Consider the following 19404-nt stretch of genomic DNA (forward strand, 5'->3'; position numbering starts at 1 on the left):
GTAGAAGTAATATCAAGAAAAAAAATAAGGGACCAACATTTGTAATGGAAAACTTAAAGGATAGACGTGAGATAACACGTATGATGAGAAAAGAAGAAAAGGCAGTAAGTATAATATGATCATCATAGAGAAGGAGATATTTGGTCTCAGTTCCATCATGATACGTAAAAAGGGATGTGCCGGAGCGACTACTATGAAACCCGAGACAAGAGATGTAGATGACGAAGCGTTGATACTAAGCACGAGGTTCTAGCTTAAGACCATAAAAGGATTTGAGAAGCAAACAAACATAGTTCGGGTGGTGATAATGAACATAGTCGGGAGGTTGTTTCGTGTAAAACTCCTCTGTGAGATCACCATGAAGAAAATCATTTTTAACATCAAGTTGATGTATAGGCAATGACGAGAGATAGTGATGCTCATAACAGTACTAATGGTATTTGGTTTGACAATACGACTGAATATGTCATCAAATTCAAGACCAGGTTATTGATAAAAACCCTAAGCAACCAACCAACCCTTATAATGATCCAACTTTCCATGACTATCGAACTTGTGATAACAAAGCCAATAACAGCCAACAATGTTGGCATTGGTAATAGGAAGAACGAGATCTAACATGTGATTTGAATGTAATGCATTCATTTTAGGATCTATAGCAAATTTTCATTTAGAATCACAAAGATCTTAAGAGGTGGAACGTTGGATGGGAGAAACCTCTATATTAGCAGAAAGATTAAAAAATTTGGCGAGGTTTGAGAGAACTAGCTTGGGACCGAGTAGTCATGGAATGATGAGGAGCTCCATGTGCACGTGGAGCGTATATACTAGGATGACGAAGTGGTGGCAAAGGAGATTGTAGATAAGATGAAGTTGAATCTGATGGTATGGGAAGGGGATCACTTGGAATAGTCGTAGGAATAGGAGGGGAGAAATATGGAGGAGTATGATCATTAGGAAGAATATAGTCTGTGACATCCCCATTTTCACAGCCAGAAAAGACCGATTTTGTTTATGCTTTATAAAAATCAGAGTACTTCTTTTCATAAAAATGTTGCCGAATTTGTTCCCAGAAAAATACGATAAATACGTTATCAAAATATTTTCGAAGAAACGTATTTTATTCATTTTAAAATGTTTGGGATGTCATCGTTAATACAGGATCATAAGCATAAATGGAACTTACATTTATTTACACTAGTGATCTACGTCTCTTTAATCTCTCAGTGTAATGTCACTTCATATCGACACCTGTGATATAAATAAACTAAGTGGGTCAGGTTGGGAAACTTGGTGAGTACATAGGGTTTTCAACCCACAATAATATAATTATTATGTTTAATCATCAAACAGTTAACCCAATTACCCATCCCCATTATCTTCTTTATTCTTAAGGATCTACCCTAAGAATCAACTATTTCTTGTTCATTCATTCCTAAGGAGTATCCTAAGGAATAGGTAGAAATTCCATCATTGTAAATGACACATCTGTCAAGCACAACTGCTAGTTCTGTCACTTAGGCGCAGCTGCCAAAATTATGACATTCTCTATGGGGCGCATCTGTCGGAATAGTCTTTTAGGCGCATCTCCCGGGGTTATGAGATTTTCTATTAGGTGCTTTTGATGGTAGATTCCTTTAGGCGCATCTGCCAGGGTTTTATTGACAATATCGTTTTCGAGAGTCCACTCAAATACATATCAATGGGTTTTTAGAGTACACCGGTGAACCCATCGTTCACAACACCTACAGGTTGCCATCCTGCTAGTCTTCCATTGGACTGTTTAGAATAGTCTGTGGTTGTCATCCATACTCTGCTGAATGACGGGGCCATCATTTGAGAAAAAGGCTTCTCACATCGTCCACCTCTCACCCTCACCTCACGGTCTATTTCACCTCTCAACTCATCATCCAACTCATATTTCATCTATTACATCTACCGATGTCTTACCCCAACATTTTCGTAGATATAAAATACATATATAGTTTAAATCATTTAAAACATGTATAAAATCATTCATCCAGCATAGATAGCAAGTACTTAGGTAATATGCACACATAGCACGTAATTTATATAAAATACTTCATATCTGTGTGTAAGATGAAAGTAACTATGCACTCACTTTAGTAGCGGGAGTAGATAGAATCTAAAAATGGTCAACAACTCGTGATCGTCGGGCTCGAGATGCAGAACGACTTCAGAAAATGAGAGAGAGAGAAGGAAGATTTGGTGTAAGAATTGAATGAGCTTTGATCGCTATTTACAGGGTGTTCTGGGGCCATTCACGTCGTCAACATGATAGGTTCATGTTGTGAACTTCCATGAGTCATCCCATAGCCTTAACGCGTGTTTTCTAGCTCCGATTAGTGTCTGTTCACTCCTCACATCGTGAATTTTTGATGCTCACGTCGTGAGTTCAGTCAAATTAGGGTTTCTGAGAGCTGCATCTTCGGAAGGCCATAACTTTTGCATACGAACTCCGTTTTCGATGTTCTTTATATCCACGCGTAGGAGGAGACGTACTCTACAACTTTCATTTAGACTACTAAGGATAAAAAGTAGTTTATCATGAACTAAATTTTTATGTTTCCCAGTGTCGTGCCAGTTTTGACGCGAAACTTCGACGGGCCATAACTTCCTCGTTATAACTCGGATTTCGGCATTCTTTATATGTACAGAAACCTTAAGACATATTATACAACTTGGTTAAGAATATTTATTATAAATAATCTTTTGCCGAAATGTCATTTTCGACACTTATTGTCTCTAAATTGACTACCTCGGATCTACGGGCGTTACAATTATCTCCCCCTTAGGATGATTACGTCCCGGAATCATCAACGAAACAGGGCTCACATGATGACTCCTTACATTATCTCTTCATCATAGGTAATAATCGTAACTTTCTATGTTTCTTCGAATGCGTATCTAACTCCTGGTCTTCTTGACTACAAGTGGTGCTTGATCTTGCACCCGTTCTCTATGTCTTGTTTCACTTTCAATCATGACCTTCATGTCACAAACTTGCTCTTTATCAGAGACTCCTTCTTATTGTTAACAAACTTAAGATAAGATTCTTCTATTACTACAATGGATCGATGTGTCATATTCCAATGACCTATCATCGCATATTGCAAAGCTTAGACTCAGGTCTCTTAGAGTCAAATTCCAGAACAGAGTATACCTTCCTTCATGTTCTAAATCACATCATAAAAAGTACCATTTCTAGCTACAAGCAATTGTCGTGACACCCCTACTAATCTCTTTGATTAATTCTTCCGGCTTAAGTCAGGTGCTACATCGAACTTGGTTCTCGGAACCACGTAGCATATTCATCTCAGTCGGACTCGATTTGATATGACCACTAGGATCGGAATAACAATCATCTTCTTGTTCATTACCGAAACGATGGTAATGACATACTTGAATAAAACGGAATCAATTACTAGCTCCTTGGTAACCTTGTGACTTTCCCTGATCCAAGTGTGAGTCCTATGCTTCCAGTAGTATAGGCCTCTACTACCATTCACACGTATTCATAATCGTCCCAAGTATTGTCCCGCAGTTCCCAAGTCACCATGCAGCAAATCACACAATCATTCAACACATCAGATAACAAAACGAAGGTTTTATATTATTTCTCGAAACGATTACATAGGTGTTCAAGTTCAACCTATACTATGCCTCTAATAGGCTACACCACATGGTACTATTTACACGACTACTTCATAGATCCTCATCCCTGATTTCTTGCATCGTCAGCTGCTTCATCTAGGATCATATGAAATGCTCTTGCCTTTGGTTTTGGCGGCACATTTGGCTTTGTTGCCCCTTCTCTCTTTGGGAAATCTTGCTTGAAGTGCCCTTCCTCATTACATTCGTAACACACCCTTTAGTTGAATTTACACTCGTTGGCATAATACCCATGCTTCCCACACTTGAAACAAGTCACCTCCTCACTGCATTTTCCAGAGTGTTTCTTTTTGCACTTCTCGCACCATCTTTCTTCACTCCCTCCTCCTCTAAACTTCCTTGTACTGGACTTGCTTCTCTCATCGGGCCTCGCAGACCCCTCAAACTTCCTCTTTTCGCCAACCTCGGTCTTGTTGGCGGATCTTCCCTTGATCATCTCCTCAACCGACTTGGCAGCCCAGATACCTGCCTCCAAAGTAGGTGCCTGAAGCACTGGCACCACGTACTCCCATGGAAGTCCTTTTGCATACTTGTCGATTTTCGTCAGATCATCCGGAACAAGACATAAGGCGAACTCCATCTTTTCTGTGAAGTTGTTGGTGTATTCATCAATAGACATGCTTCCTTTCTTCAAGGTAAGGAATTGGTTTTCTAGCTCAAGTAGATTTTGGATTGAGCAGTACCTATGTTTGAACTGCACCAAAAACTCTGCCCACGTTAGTTTCAGGGGCTCATTGGAGCTTAGAGTCTTCCCAAGAGTGTTCCACCAGCGCACTGCTCCTCCTCGAAACTGACGTACTACAAAGGTAGTCTGTAACTTGCCTTTACAACTGCATGTCATAAAATCTAACTCCATTTCCGAGATCCAACCCATGAATCCGATCGGATCTTCCTTCCCAGTGAAGGTCGATGGCTTGCAAGTCAGAAAATCCTTGTACTTGCATCCGTTTCTCTCGACTCCATTATCCTGATCGTTTCTCCTAATCACTGGCGGATCAGCTTGGCGTACAGACCTGTTGTAGTTTCCTTCTTATGACTGTTCGTCATTCAGCTCAGGTTGTTCAACAGGTATCGTAGGTTCATCCCTATTCTGTAGAAGTAAACGCCTTGTCTCCTCCATCTGGCGATCCAACATGATCTGGATCATAGCTTGTACCCCGGCCATCGTCATTGGCTCAGGTACAGCTGCTACAACTGGTACTTGTTCAATCACTTGGGGTTGAGGCTGTTGATTGTCATTTACATTGGCATTTTTGACTCCACTTCGGGTTCTTGCCATGATGGTCTATACACCAAATCTGATGTTCAGTGTGTAGTGACGAGAATTAAGATAGGAAAACTTTATCTATGCTAGACGTATTAAATCCTCCTTATTACTCCAAAACGTTTACATGCTAGTTCTAATATCGTAGTCAAACATTTAGAATCCTAAACACATAAAGTTTCTAGATTCGGTCGGCAACAGACCATAGATCCGAATAAATAATAGCATATAAGGCATCTTTATAGTTATAGCTATAACACAAAGCATTTAGCACATAAAAGCATTTTAGGCATCTTTCCTAAAATAAACTAGTGCGTGTCTAACATTTAGCAGGCACTCATCTCACAATCATCACTTAGCATTCTAAGTTTAAGTCTAGAAATCCTACAATTTCCTAGTTCACTTAAACTGGTGCTCTGATACCAACTGTGACATACCCATTTTCACGGCCAGAAAAGACCGATTTTGTTTATGCTTTATAAAAATTAAAGTACTTTTCATAAAAATGTTGCGGAATTTATTCCCAGAAAAATACGATAAATACGTTATCTAAACATTTTCGAAGAAACGTATTTTATTCATTTTAAAACGTTTGGGATGTCATCGTCAATACAGGAACATAAGCATAAACAGAACTTACATTTATTTACACTAGTGATCTACGTCTCTTTAATCTCTCAGTGTAATGTCACTTCATATCGACACCTGTGATATAAATAAACTGAGTGGTTCAGGTTGGGAAACCTGGTGAGTACATAGGGTTTTCAACCCACAATAATATAATTATTATGTTTAATCATCAAACAGTTAACCCAATTACCCATCCCCATTATATTCTTTATTCTTAAGGATCTACCCTAAGAATTAGCTATTTCTTGTTCATTCATTCCTAAGGAGTATCCTAAGGAATAGGTACGAATTCCATCGTTGTAAATGACACATCTGTCAAGCACAACTACTAGTTCTGTCACTTAGGCGCAACTGCCAAAATTGTGACATTCTCTATGGGGCGCATCTGCCGGGGTTATGAGGTCCTCTATTAGGCGCTTCTGCCGGTAGAGTCCTTTAGGCGCATCCGCCAGGGTTTTATTGACAGTATCGTTTTTGAGAGTCCACTCGCAATACATATCAGTGGGTTTTTAGAGTACACCGGTGAACACATAGTTCACAACACCTACAGGTTGCGAGCCTGTTAGTGTTCCACTGGACTATCTAGAATAGTTCGTGGTTGTCATCCATACTCTAATGAATGACGGGGCCATCATTTTGGAAAAAGGCTTCTCACATCATCCACCTCTCACCCTCACCTCACGGTCTATTTCACCTCTCAACTCATCATCCAACTCATATTTCATCTATTACATCTACCCATGTCTTACCCCAACATTTTCGTAGATATAAAATACATATATAGTTTAAATCATTTAAAACGTGTATAAAATTGTTCATCCAGCATAGATAGCAAGTACTCAGGTAATATGCACACATAGCACGTAATTTATATAAAATACTTCATATCTATGTGTAAGATGAAAGTCACTATGCACTCACCTTAGTAGCGGGAGTAGATAGAATCTAAAAATGGTCAACGGCTCGTGATGGTCGGGCTCAGGATGCAGAACGGCTTTAGAAAACGAGAGAGAGAGAGAGAGAAGGAAGATTTGGTGTAAGAATTGAATGAGCTTTGATCGCTATTTATAGGGTGTTCTGGGGCCATTCACGTCGTCAACATGATAGGTTCACGTCGTGAACTTCCATGAGTCATCCCATAGCCTTAACGTGTGTTTTCTAGCTCTGATTAGTGTCTGTTGACTCCTCACGTCGTGAATTTTTGATGCTCATGTCGTGAGTTCAGTCAAATTAGGGTTTCTGACAGCTGCATCTTCGGAAGGCCATAACTTTTGCATACGAACTCCGTTTTCGACGTTCTTTATATCCACGCGTAGGTGGAGACGTACTCTACAGCTTTCATTTAGACTACTAAGGATTAAAGTACTTTAACATAAACTAACTTTTTATGTTTCCCAGTGTCGTGCCGGTTTTGACGAGAAACTTCGACGGGCCATAACTTCCTCGTTATAACTCGGATTTCGGCGTTCTTTATATGTACGAAAACCTTGAGACATATTCTAAAACTAGGTTAAGACTACTTATTAGAAATAATCTTTTGCCTAAAAGTCATTTTCGACACTTATTGTCTCTAAATTGACTAGCCCGGATCTGCGGGCCTTACATAGTCATAGTCGAAAGATGATGAAGGAACATAGGATTCATTGAAGGGTAAGTGATGCTCATAAAAAATGTGTTGCTATATGATTATCCTTTGAGTCATAAGGCCAAGCCATCGATAGCCCTTGTGATCGGAAGTAGGTCCAAGATATACATATGCTAATGAAGAGGGAAAGAACTTGTAAGTAGAAATGTTGGAGATGTTTGGATAGTAGAGGCATTCAAAAACATGTAGATGAGCATATGAGGGAAAGAAGCCAAACAATATCTCAAAATGAGTTTTGAAAGAAAGAGTAGTAGTGGGAAGTAAGTTGAGAGTGAAGATAACATTAAGAAGGGATTTGATATTGGAATATTTAATCATATAATTAATGCATTATCTTAATATTTTTAATTGCATTTGTTTCAATTATTGAAAAAAAGGTACTTATGTAGTTGAAAAATTATTTTGTAGCAACCAAGACATGCTAAGAAGGAAAAGGAAGCGGAACTGGCAAATGGAAGCTAGAATTTAGGATTTTCAAGAAGAAGAATAAATTTAAGAAGAACACGATGTTGTGTTGTGTTAACATCAAGAACAAGACACACACTTTTATTGAAGAACACAACGTGCTGGCTCCTAAAACACATCATGTTGCATCGTTTTTCAGAATCTATATATGGATTGTTTCTCTTCGAAACCCTAATTTATGTTAGAAGTTTTTTTTGACTTTTGGAGGCCAGAGACATCCCTAGGATTTTTGTATTGCAGAATTAGACTAGAAGCTTGTGTTTGAGGAGATCTAAGGCAAAATCATCTTTACTTTACTTAATTCCCTTGTTTACATCACGTTTGCAATGTTGAATTTCGCTTTTATGATTATATTTGCTGAAGTTATAGGCTAAAAAACCTACTATCGTTTAGAGTAGAGGATCTTATATCTATGTGTTGATTATGTGTTTTTCGGTTATGTTGATTTGATTATTTAACATGTTAAGCTTGTTAAAAGAACCTTATGTGTTAATGAGAATTATTTTTTCTTAATTACTAAGTTAATTGAGATTGTATGAATATCTTTCTTAATTGCTTGCACCTTATAGTTTTGTGACCATCAAAATTGTAAGACTAGTGTTTTAAACAAAACCTAGGATTAACTACAAAATGAGTAAATTGATGTGTGAGCTATATATGATGACCAACCATATATGAATTAATTTAATTAACCAATTGAATTAATCACTATTAAAATTCTTGCATGATTCGAACTTAATACTAGTAAACTTAGTAGTTTAATCAACTGATCACTGTTTGAGTTAATTTGTTTGCTAAAGGATTAGTATTAGTGAACATGAACCTAATCACACTAGAAATCGGTAATTGATCACACATTAATCCATTGCATTTTCCACGAAAATAACCATAGTAGTAAGTGAATCGTATCTAAACAGAAATCTCTTGAATATTCATGATTCAAATCGCCTTTTCTTCTTTAATTAGTTGTTAATTGAATTCTTTGATAAGTGTTTAAGTGATTATCTAAGTTTCTAGCCTTGCAAAACTAGAGAAAACCTTCACTTTTAATTATTGTGAAATTAGTTAACATTAATAGTAGTTTTAATTATTATTACTGTTCCATGTGTTCGACACCTTACTTACCTGCACTAAACTACTATTCGATTACGTACATTGTCTATCTTTTATTGGTTATTGTCTAAGTTAGGATTAAAACCAGTATATTTTACATGTATCAGGCTTCTCTCTACAACTTGGGAGGAAGAAAAGCTTGAAAGAGGAAGGTGTGAATAATATTATTTATAGTACATATGAATCTTTCTACTTTACCATTTTGATGTGATGTGTAAGGACAAAAAAATGAATTTGAATTACATTTGAATGCAATTGGGTAAGAAGAAGTTCATTATTAAATTCTCGGCATTATAACAGTGAAAGGATTGGATTTTAGTCTTAAATTGATTTTTTTACATAAGTCTGAATGCTACAAAAGAAACATTATAAACTTCTTATTCCCACATAACGAAACACCCACAAAAAATTAATAATAAGCATCAAAGAAAAATGTAATATTTAAACCCACTTAGACTAAGAACAAGAGATGTCCATAAGTCAAGAAGTATAAGTTCAAATAAAAACATAGGAGATGTCCATAGCCTTATATATAGATTACATACATAATATTTAGAGTAAGGATCCTACACTATAAAAAATATAAAAATAAATATAAACTAAGAGTTTCCATTCATCAATCCTTTTTTACATGAAAACTCATTAACATAATGTTTGAATTTCCACTCCCACTGGCTAGTTTCCTTATATTTGATGCCAATATGCAACCATATTCAATCATGCACACGAAAAGAAAACCTCTAACTATCCAACCCTTATTCGGTAAACCCTAATTAACTCACGAGAGAAATTATTCTCGCAATCACTTTCAAAACCCTGAACGGGTGATTCGTGATTGCAAACCGATTCCCATTACAGTTGATAACCCCATGCGTTTTAATTAGTTAACAATAGTAGTAGTTTTAATTATCATTACTGTCCCTTGTGTTTGATACCTTACTTACCTACACTAAACTACAATTTGATTAGGTACACTGTCTATCGTTTGTGGTTTATGTCTAAGTTAGTTGGGATTAAAACTAGTATTTTTACACGTATCAGGCTTCTGTCTAAAACTCGGGAGGAAGAAAAGCTTCAAAGAGGAAGTTGAGAACAATATTATTTGTAGTACAAATGAATCTTTCTACTTCACCGTTCTGTTGTTGTATATGGACAAAAAAATGAATTTGAATTCAACTTTAATGCAAATGGGTACGAAGAGGTTCTTTATTAAATTCTTGACATTATCACATTGAAACGATTGGTTTTCAGTCTTAAATTGATTTTTTACATAAGTAAGGATCCTATACTATAGAAAATATAAAAATAAATATAAACTAAGAGTTTCCATTCATCAATCCTTTTGCAATGAAAACTCATTAACATAACGTTTTATGCCAGTATGCAACCATATGCAATCATGCACACGAAAAGAAAACCTCTAACTATCCAACCCTGATTCGGTAAACCCTAATTAACTCATGAGATAAATTCTTCTCGCAATCACTTTTAAAAACCTGAACGAGTGATTCATGATCGCAAATCAATTCCAATTACAACTGATAACCCCTATGTTTTAACTGGATTACATTAATAGTAGTTTTAATTATTATTATTATTCCATGTGTTCGATACCTTACTTACCTAAACTAAACTACTATTCGATTAGGTACACCGTCTATTGTTTGTTGGTTTTTGTCTAAGTTAGTTATGATTAAAACTAGTATATTTTACATATATCACGCTTCTGTCTAAAACTTAGGAGGAAGAAAAGCTTGAAAGAGGAAGTTGCGAATAATATTATTTGTATTACAGATGAATCTTTCTACTTCACCATTTTGTTGTGATGTGTATGGACAAAAAAACGAATTTGTATTCCATTTTAATGCAATTGGGTATGAAGAGATTCGTTATTGAATTCTCGACATTATCACATTGAAACGACTGGATTTTAGTCTTAAATTGATTTTTTTACATAAGTATGAAAGCTACAAAAGTAACATTATAAACTTCTTATTCCCACGTAACGGAACAACCACACAAAAAATAATAAAAATAAACATCTAAGGAAAATGTAATATTTTAACCCAGTTAGACTAAGAAGAAGAGATGTCTGTAAGTCAAGATGTATAAGTTCAAATAATAACACAGAAGATGTTCATACCCTTATATATAGATTACATATACAATATTAAGAGTAAGGATCCTATACTATAAAAAATACAAAAATAAATATAAAATAAGAGTTTCCATTCATCAATCCTTTTGTACAATAAAAGTCATTAACGTAACATTTGAATTACCACTCTCACTTGCTTGTTTCCTTGTCCTTTATGCGAGTATGCAACCATATTCAATCATGCACACGAAAAGAAAACCTCTAACTCTCCAACCCTAATTTGGTAAACCCTAATTAATTCATGAGATAAATTCTTCTCGCAATCAATTTTGAAACGCTGAACGGCTGATTCATGATCCCAAACCGATTCCCATTACAGTTGATAACCCCCTGTGTGTTAATTAGTTAAAATTAGTAGTAGTTTTAATTATTATTACTGGTCACTGTGTTCGATACCTTACTTACCTGCACTAAACTACAATTCGATTACGTATATTGTCTATCGTTTGTTGGTTTTTTTCTAAATTAGTTAGGTTTAAAACTAGTATTTTACATGTATGAGGATTCTGTCAAAAACCTGGGAGGAAGAAAAGCTTGAAAGAGGAAGGTGTGAATAACATTAGTTATAGTACATATAAATCTTTCTACTTCACCATTCTGTTGTGATGTGTATGGACAAAAAAATAAATTTGAATTCTATTTGAATGCAATTGGGTAAGAAGAGGTTCATTATTAAATTCTCAGCATTATCACATTGAAACAACTGAATTTCAGTCTTAAATTATTTTTTTTACATAAGTGTGAAAGCTACAAAAGAAACATTATAAACTTTCCATTCCCACGTAACGGAACAACCACAAAATAATAATAATAATAATAATAATAATAATCATAATAATAATAATAATAATAATAATAATAATAATAATAATAATAATAATAAATATCTAAGAAAAATGTATTATTTAAACCCACTTAGACTAAGAACAAGAGATGTTGGTAAGTCGAGAAGTATAAGTTTAAATAAAAACACAGGACATGTCCATAGTCTTATATATAGATTACATATGCAATATATAGAGTATGGATCCTTTACTATAAAAATATAAAAATAAATATAAACTAAGAATTTCCATTCATCAGTTCTTTTATACATGAAAAGTCATTAACATAACGTTTGAATTTCCACTCCCACTGTATGCAACTGTATTCAATCATGCATGCAAAAAGAAAACCTCTAATTGTCCAACCTTGATTCGATAAACCCTAATTCGCTCACGAGATAAATTCTTCTCGCAATCAATTTCAAAACCCTTAACGTGTGATTCATGATCGCAAACCGATTCCCATTACATCTGATAATTCCCATGTGTTTTAATTAGTTAACATTAGTTGTAGTTTTAATTATTATTACTGTTCCGTGTGTTTGATACCTTACTTACCTACGCTAAACTACTATTCGATTAGGTACACTTTCTATTGTTTGTTGGTTTTTGTCTAAGTTAGTTAGGATTAATGTAACACCGTAAATTTCAAAATAATTTTTTTTTATTTTTAAAACCACATAATGTATCACATCACAAATCAAAATCCATAATCAATTCTGTTTTCAAAAACAAATCCCAAGATCTCTACACATAAAAATCTCCATCAGTGTGTGTACGTGTCAAGCCGTTGCCTTCCCACGGTCCTCGCTGGTACCTGAGACATCAAACATAACAGCTGTAAGCATAAATGCTTAGTGAGTTCCCCAAAATACCACATACCACAAATACACCATTCGAGGTTAACCCGACCCTCTGGTCAAGATGTCTTAGCGGGACCCTCCAGTCCCGCAGCTCGTCGGACCCTCTGGTCCAGTCATAGCTCATTGGGCCCTCTGGCCCGTTCTGAATCGTTGGACCCTCCGGTCCGGTCTATATAGTCATACAAATAACACATAGCATACAATCTCATAAATAGCACATAATCTCATACATAGCACATAAGACCCTCTGGTCAACTCATAATGCCACTCAAGGTAACGTATAGAGAGAAGACTCATCTCGCGTGTCTCGGTAACTCGTAAAGCTCTCACCCACTAGTGCTCGATCTCCCGAGCTATCGTCCTCCTACAACACAAGTGTATTTCTACTTAATACTACTTGACTCTGGCTGACTAATACCATGAAGTCAAACCAGTCAACACTGGTCAACGGTCAACGGTCAACGGTCAACCCGACTCGTCGAGTCTGGCATGGACTCGCCGAGTTCCTACGAGAACCCGATCCCTCTGAATCTCTTCCGACTCACCGAGTCACTCACCCGACTCGGTTACTCAACCCCTGGTTCGTAATCGACGAATCAACTCGCACCAACTCGCCGAGTCTGGGAAATGGACTCGGCGAGTGCATTCCATGCACATCCCCAAACGACCTTCTAAGGTCAGATCCGCTTCACTAACTCCTAGATCCAGTCTCCTAAAGGTTATTGACCATGTAAAGTCCAAGTCTTGATGCTCATCAAGCATTGAATAGCTCAAGAATGGTGTTTTGGCCTCAAATACATTGATCCCAAGCCAAAACCTCCATGGATGCATATAAAGCTTTGGCAATGAGATGCTCTGGACCTCTATGGGTCCAGATCCAGGACCTTAACTCGCTATGGGACCATGAGGACACTAGATCTAGCCACAAATGGGTCCAAAAGCCCTAAATCTACATGAACATCACAACAACAGAGAATGATTCGAGATTGTACCTCAAATGTGATGTTCTGAACCTCAAATCTTCAAGAATCCACCCCTCTCTTGCTTCCTCTTGGCTAGATCTCCTCTTTCCTTGCTAGACAACAACTCCAAGATCAATAATGGCTCCTTCCCTCACTTGAATCACTCAAACGATCTAGGGTTTCACTATGGGGACTGATGAGTGCAAATGACGGCCATAAGGCCCTTTAAATACCCCTCAAACCCGAGAAATTAGGGTTTCATTAAACAGCGTGGACTTGCCGAGTCCACTCTTGGACTCGTCGAGTCCGGACGCGAACCCGCGTCCAAATCCGCGAACATACTCGGCGAGTCTAGGCTCCAACTCGCCGAGTTCCCTCACCAATTACCAAAATAAATAAATAAATAATACCTGGGAATCCGGGCTGTTACAATTAAAACTAATATATTTTACACATATCAGGCTTCTATCTAAAACTTGGGAGGAAGAAAAGCTTGAAGAGGTGCGAATAATATTATTTGTAGTACAGATGAATCTTTCTACTTCACCATTCTGTTATGATGTGTATGGTCAAAAAAATGAATTTGAATTCCTTTTGAATGCAATTGGGTTAGAAGAGGTTCGTTATTAGATTCTCGGCATTATCACATTGAAATGATTCGTTATTATATGTTCAAATAAAAACATAAAAACGCAGGAGATGTCCATAGCCTTATATATATATATATATATATATATATATATATATATATATATATATATATATATATATATATATATATATATTACATATACAATATTTAGAGTAAGGATCCTATACTATTAAAATATAAAAATAAATATAAACTAAAAGTTTCCATTCATCAATCCTTTTATACATGAAAACTCATTAGCATAACGTTTGAATTTCCACTCCCACTGGCTAGTTTCCTTCTCTTTTATGCGAATATGCAAACATATTCAATCATGCACACGAAAAGAAAACCTCCAACTGTCCAACCCTGATTCGATAAACCCTAATTAGCTCACGAGATAAATTCTTCTCGCAATCAATTTCAAAACCCTGAACGTGTGATTCATGATCGCAAACCGATTTCCATGACAACTGATAACCCCCTATGTTTTAATTAGTTAACATTAGTAGTAGTTTAATTATTATTATTGTTCGCTGTGTCCGATACCTTACTTACCTGCACTAAACTATTATTCTATTAGGTACACTGTCTATCGTTTGTTAGTTTTTGTCTAAGTTAGTTAGGATTAAAAGTAGTATTTTTTACATGTATCAGGCTTATGTCAAAAACTTGGGAGGAAGAAAAGCTTGAAAGAGGAACGTGTGAATACTGTTATTTGTAGTACAAATGAATCTTTCTGCTTCACCGTTCTGTTGTATTGTGTATGGACAAAAAAAACGAATTTGTACTCCATTTGAATGCAATTGGGTAAGAAGAGGTTCGTTATTAAATTCTTGACATTATCACATTGAAACAATTTAAATTCAGTCTTAAATTGATTTTTTACTTAAGTGTGAAAGCTACAAAAGAAACATTATAAACTTCATATTTCCATGTAACGGAACACCCATAAAAAAATTAATAATAATAAACAACTAAGAAAAATGTAATATTTAAACCCAATTAGACTAAGAACAAGAGATGCCTGTAAGTCAAGAAGTATAAGATCAAATAAAAACACAGGAGATGTCGATACCCTTATATATAGATTACATATACAATATTTAGAGTAAGGATCCTAGACTATAAAAAATACAAAAATAAATATAAACTAAGAGTTTCCATTCATCAATCCTTTGGTACATTAAAAGTCATTAACATAACGTTTGAATTACCACTCCCGCTGGCTTGTTTCCTTATCTTTTATGCGAGTATGCAACCATATTCAATCATGCACACGAAAAGAAAACCTCTAACTATCCAACCCTGATTTGGTAAACCCTAATTAACTCACGAGATAAATTCTTCTCGCAATCACTTTTGAAACCCTGAACGGATGACTCATGATCGCAAAACCGAGAACGGCGGAAACATTCTGGGGCGGAGGACGTCATGTATGTATCACAACAATGTAAAGTAGTAAACAAGCAACAACATCGTCCATTGCATTAATAGTAATAGTTTAATACATGTGTGTTCTTTCATAGAAATAAGGCATTACAACAAGTAATCAAAATAAAAGACGAGTCTTGACTGCTCCGTCTTCGCAAAACCTGGTCATCGTACCTGTCTACTGGTGACCTGAGAATACAAGTTATTTTGAAAGTGTAGGTTAGCATTTAAGCAGGTGAGTTCATATGTATTTAATGTCATTGTTTGTATAAGTTTGATGATAACATTTGAAATCGTTCAATGGAATTGTTTGTATATGTTTTGAAAACTCCTAGAAAATCCCATATTTTCTACTAGTATAAAAAGTAGTCTTCTACCAAGACCTGAATGTTTTGAAAGTACGCATCACTTGAAAATGTGACAGTTTTCCCTGTCTAACTATTATTATAAAACTATAAAAGTAATAATATAATAACTAAAGATGTATCCTTTTGCAGTAGGATATTCACGGTGTGGAAACTCTCCGAACAGTACAACCGTAGGCATCCGTAGATGTGCATTTACCTCTGTTGCTAACAGTCGGGTTTAGGAATAGTTAGTCCCTTAAGTATACCTGTAATGGTATCAACCGTAGACATCCGTAGATGTTCATTATCCTCTGTAGCTAACAGTGGCTATAGGAATGGTTAGTCCCACAAAGTATCCTTTAGTACTAGGATATAACGTCCAATCTATCTCGTCGATGATGTGATTGAATCACAAGGTAAAGATAAGAAGGAGAACTATATAACAGTATCTATACATATAATATGTAATAGTAACTCATCATATATCATCTACGTAACCGTACTCATCTAAGCATATCTATGTAAACGTATTCATGTAAGAGGAATCTCTGTAAGAGTATCCCTTCATATAGCATGTAGTAAAGACTCATGAATGAACTGACTCTAGTGTAATTTCTTGTAATAAGAATAATGTTTTGTATCCCCTAAACTATTCCTATAATAGTTTACTAGAATGTAATTGATGAGTGTCCAAGTAGGTTTATACACCCTTGCTACCCAAGAGTGTCGGAATTGAACTGACTGATGGAACATTTATGTCTATATAGGTACACATGATATATAACAAATATTTAAACGACCTTCGGACGGGTACCCGATATCCCACCAGACCACATCCAAATCGAGGAAAAGGAAACAGGGTGGATAGCCTTCCTAAGTCTTTTAAACATTATTTATATAACTATACATATAGAGGCATGCAATTTATAATATAAAAGCATAAAAGAAGTTTTGTAAAACCTTTGAAAAGTTTAATAAATAAGAATTTGTGACTTGATGTCAGTTTATAAAACGATTCGAAAACAGTTGACAAGACAGTTTAAGTGTAAGAAAACCTTTGATTGATGCACAACTATAACAAATTCAAAAAGGAAACATACAGTTTGTAAGACAGTTTCTAAAAGTGCTTTAACATGTAAAAACGTTTGAGAAAACTATTTGAAGTACTCCGTTTGGTGAAACGGCTAAAAATGTAGTAAGTCCAATTGTATGTTAGTTATAAATCACATGTGATCGATTACATAACCAAAAAAGTATAAAAAAAGATTTATGTCTTTCACACGGGGATAGCCGTGTGTTTACTTGTATTCCTCCCCTTAAAAGTGTATAAAAAACATTTATAACGCATTTGAAAATGTAGATTATAGGGGTATGAACTCACATGATTGAAGTGGTTGATTTGAAGTAGTCGAGAAAAGAATCGAGCAGAACTTCGACAGGAAGAGTTGAAAAGGCGGGAAATCTCGGGATTCTCGGGAAACTCGGGAATCTCGGGAACACAAAACCTTCCTTTGGGACTTGAAGGTGAAAACCGGGGCTTTGGGAGGGTCTCGGGGGCATAAACGCAGAGTTTCGGCGTGAGAAAGAAGGGAACTGACCAATGGAACTCGGAGCCCTTGAAATGTATTTATAGGGGCATTTTTGGGGTGTGCCACATCGTAGCAAGGGATGTCCACGTCGTGGGGAGTCAAACTTATCCTCTTCCATTGATTGGACGCCCTCAGTCACTTGTCGGGTCGCAACAAGCTTGTGCCACGTCGTGGCAAGCCTGACAGCCTCGGATTTCGGGCCTCAAACTTGTAAAATCCGTAACTTTCTCGTACGAGCTCCGTTTTCGACGTTCTTTATATGAACACGTAGCTGGAAATATGATCTACAACTCTCGTTTAGACTTCATCGGCAAATTTTGACTTTATTTTTATTTATTTATTCATAACGGGCCAGGACACGAAAAGTCCGTTAAAATTCCATAACTTCTTCATCCGATGTCCGTTTTCGTCAGACTTTTCGCCGTTGTGTTACTATTATTGAGACCTTCGATTCTCATTTAGGTTGTTTTGGCCAAAAGTCTCTCGAGCTCTATTTCGAGTTTTTAGCTGCCTACTGCTATATCCGGATCTTGGAAAAATCATAACTTCCTCATATGAAGTCAGATTTGGACGTTCTTTTTATGTACGCTCACGGTTTAATGTTATCTACAACTTTCATTCAGATACTTAAGGCTAAAAACTATTAAATTGAAACTTTGCATTTTTCATTTAATCGGTGTTGCCGGTTTTGTCAGAAATCTTAGAATGATCATAACTTCTTCGTTATAACTCGGATTTTTGTGTTCTTTATATGTATGACAACCTTGTTATGATTCCTACTACTTGATTTAACCCAAATAAGATTTTAGGAAAGTTATATTTTGACCTAAATTTGACTGGTTTTACATTACATTGTCTCTAAATATCGGGTTGTCACATCTAGTAACTATAAATGCAAGTACGACTTCAGGATCCGATTAGCAATCGTAGTTCTCAATGACGTTGTCAAACTCAGATCTTATCAGTAACATGTCCTTTAGATAAGGGATCGTATAGTCCTCTGTTCACAAGATATCGTGCGGGAAATTACATGGAACATAGTCATACTTATTGTCTAGCAGTTTGTTTCATGATCTCTGATCTGTCTGACATATAACTTAATTGAACACATCAATTCAGTCCTGACTGGGCCTGACACATAAGTCAAACCAAATCATCGAGGTGCCCAGATATCGCTTTTACCCTCTTAGGACAAAAGGAATAGATAAACTTCGACTTATATTCATTTACCATTCACTCATCAAATTATGCACAACAATGCGTTTTAAAACATCAAGTTACTGATTCGTTTACACATTCTCAATGCACAACCAACTTGCAAACAATAAACCATATATCTAGGTTTCAAGACCATATGATATTATCGTGTTGCGATCACTCATGATAAATTCCATGAAGTGATACCTGCAAGCGTAGGTTTGATCCAATGCGCAAATCTTATTCATAAGCACTCACAAACGTTGCAACAAACTTTTGCAATGTCTAACACACTTCAGACAGTCTACAACCCAATTCATGACAGTCTTCTTTCATACCTACTTCCAAAGGATGAGCGACTATGGACTGTTCGAATAATCTTATCATTCAAGAAGTCAAAACATGCAAAGTGAAAAAATAGGTAAATAATTAACATATGACAGTAACTTTACTCATAAATAATGCTCCTTTATTTAATCATCAAATGTTAATTACAATTTATCTATTACACGTTTCGAAGCTATCTAATCTAAACTAATATTGACCTTCCGCCCAATGCTCCTAGCGTACTGCAAGTGCTTAACCCTAC

This window comes from Lactuca sativa, chromosome 8 (assembly GCF_002870075.4).
Source record: "Lactuca sativa cultivar Salinas chromosome 8, Lsat_Salinas_v11, whole genome shotgun sequence".
Classification (NCBI taxonomy): Eukaryota; Viridiplantae; Streptophyta; class Magnoliopsida; order Asterales; family Asteraceae; genus Lactuca; species Lactuca sativa.